Source organism: Hippocampus comes, unplaced genomic scaffold (genome assembly GCF_001891065.2).
Source record: "Hippocampus comes isolate QL1 unplaced genomic scaffold, H_comes_QL1_v1.1 scaffold405, whole genome shotgun sequence".
NCBI classification, from domain to species: Eukaryota; Metazoa; Chordata; class Actinopteri; order Syngnathiformes; family Syngnathidae; genus Hippocampus; species Hippocampus comes.
In genome coordinates, this window is record NW_017805864.1 from 304222 (window position 1) to 307138 (window position 2917).

Below are 2917 nucleotides of genomic sequence, written 5' to 3' on the forward strand. Positions count from 1 at the left end.
TACATTTTAGAGTTATTTTCAAGATCCTCTTATTTGCTTTCAAATCTCTAAATGACCTCGCGCCACCTTACCTCTCTGAGCTCATCCGCCCCTACACACCTGCCCGGCGCCTCAGGTCTGCGGACCAGACATTATTAGAAGTACCAAGAACTAAACTGAGGCTCAGAGGGGATCGAGCCTTTTCTGTTGCTGGTCCCTCTCTCTGGAATGACCTCCCACTGAACATTCGGCAAGCCTCCTCGCTGTCCATCTTCAAAACCCGCCTCAAAACTCACTTGTATTCTTTGGCATTTGACTCAGCATGACTTAGATTTGTTCTTGGTTTTGCTGTTCGGTGCTTTCTACTGTCTTTGTTACCGATTTGCTTTACTGTTTGTTGGATATGTTAATTGCTCCATGTACAGCACTTTGTATGCAGCGATGGCTGTTTGAAAGTGCTCTATAAATACAGTTGAGTTGAGTTGAGTTGAGTTGAGTTGAGAAAAGTGAGGGAAAACGTTCAAATAAATTTCTCTGTGAAACAAAACATGCTGTAACAAATGCAAAGTTCTATTCCCTGTGTCATACAGAAAGTGGTGCACATAATTGTTTCCTCATGGGAGTCCCCAGGAAAAAGGTGGATCGAGCAACATCTATGCTGTCTGTTGGACCATCTATCACATTTCACGTTATGTTTGCATTAAGCTTAGACTTTATATTTGCTTGAATATCAAACTTGCAATTCTCCATTCTATATTAGGTGTAGCGGTCCTGTGTTCCAGTGGTTGTACTGTAAACTGCAACTAGGAGAGTCAGTAAAGAGCTTGAAACAATCACATGTTGAGTCTTTTTCAGGATCAGATGACTGCCACTGAGGAAGGGCAGAATAATAATGTGTACGACAGGCTGGGAAAGTGCTATCAGGTGTCGTAGTATCGGACACTTAAGAGTACCAGTACAGACGTACAGGATCCGCACCAATACTGCTGTCGATATTGCATCTTTTCAATATTTAGAATGTGCAGTGGCTCATCAGCTATGCATGAAATGACACATTGCCCTATAAAACGCATGTAGGAGCATTTTTTGCCTGTTAGACAATAAATGATCCAAAAAAACTAAGGAGCTGTCACAGTAAGTGCTGTTCCTCAATTTGTGAAAGGCCCACTGTACGAGCAACTACAGACTTTAGTCGGTCCAAAAATTCCAAAGCCAACACTTGTGAGATTACTTGTGAGTCAAAATGTTGGCTTACGGTCGAAGTGAAAAATCTGTCTCGGCCTTGAAAAAAAAAAATAAGTGAAAGAGTGTATTTAGTGGTGTGAGTAGAAGTTGGTTTCGATGCATTCCCACCATGGACTATTTCAAACAATAGGGATTAATTTGGCACCATCTGCACCATTTATTATGAATAAAATGTATACAGTGGTACCTCTAATTACGAAATGAGTATGTTCTGGAAGAAATTTCTTTCCTAGAAAATTTTGCAACTAGAGACGTGTTTTCCATGTAAATGCCCTAATCCGTTCCAAGCCCCCCCAAAATTCAGACATGAATGTTTTCTAAAGCATCAAAATGCATCCTCGACAGCTCACTATCTTTCCACTCCCACATAAATAACATAACCCGGTCCGCATATTTCCACCTACGTAATATGAATCGTCTCCTTCCCTCTCTCACCCCTCACACCACTGCTATCCTTGTCCACAGTCTCGTCACCTCCCGTATTGATTCTTGCAATTCACTTCTTATCGGTGTCCATCACAAATTCCTCCATAAACTTCAACTGGTCCAGAATTCTTCAGCCCAGATCATCACGAGAACCCCCTCCTTTCATCACATCACCCCCATCCTGCGACAGCTCCACTGGCTCCCTGCCAAACTTAGAATACACTTCAAAATAGTCCTCTATACATTTAAAGCCATCTATAACCTTGCAACATCTGTCTGACCTTCTTCAAATTTACGTTCCCTCGCCTTCCCTCAGGTCCTCATCCTCCCTCGACCTCTGTGTACCCGCTGCCTGTCTCAGCAAGATGGGGTGCAGAGCTTTTAGCCGCTCTGCCCCCAAACGCAGGAACTCACTCCCACCCAACATCCAAAATATTAATTCTCTTCCCACATTCAAATCCCATCTCAAAAGCCACCTATTTAAAATCGCATACTCAGTTTAAATTCATCTCTTCTTTTATTATTTATAATTTTATCTGTGTTTTTATTGTTCTTGGTTTGTTTGTAGGTTGTCCTTGAGTGTTTTGAAAGGTGCTTATAAATCAAATGTATTATTATTATTCTTAGTTGTGCATAGTAAAAAAACAAAGAAAAAGAATTAAAATGATGGTCATTTTACTTTTAACTGTGTCCTCATCGTTTGTTGCCCTCTTTAGTTCATGTTCTCTCTCAGAAGTGGTTTTTGCCTGGCGTTCTGTCAAGAACTGATCCAAGGACATTTGCTTTTGTCTGCTTTTAACAATCCTTTGAAAATGTTCAAGGCAAACATCAGCACAGTGAGCGATCGCCCGACTAGTGAACACTTTTTCTGGGTGATCCACATTTAAGTAAAACTATCGTGTATCATGGCCCGAGGGGCGAATGACAAGGACGCTGCATAGACACATATCTATCGACACAGATAATAATAATAATAATAATAATACATTTTATTGGCGAATGACGGACGCTGCATAGACACATATCTATCGACACAGATAATAATAATAATAATAATAATACATATTTTTTATAAGCGCCTTTCAAAATACCCAAGGACACTTTCCAATCAAAAGAGAAATAAAACCACAGATAAAATTATAAATAATAAAAGCGATGAGTTTAAACTGTATATGCAATTTTAAATAGATGGGTTTTAAGATGAGTTTTGAATATAGGAAGAGAGTCAATATTTCGGATGTCGGGTGGGAGTGAGTTCCAGAGTTTG

The 2917-nt window shown here is 40.1% G+C and overlaps 1 protein-coding gene across 2 annotated transcripts in view; it reads left to right on the plus strand.

Moving 5' to 3' along the window:
* The window catches only part of sntg2 (syntrophin, gamma 2), a 72318-nt gene that overhangs the window by 55989 nt on the left and 13412 nt on the right, over positions 1–2917 (plus strand). The window lies entirely within an intron of this gene.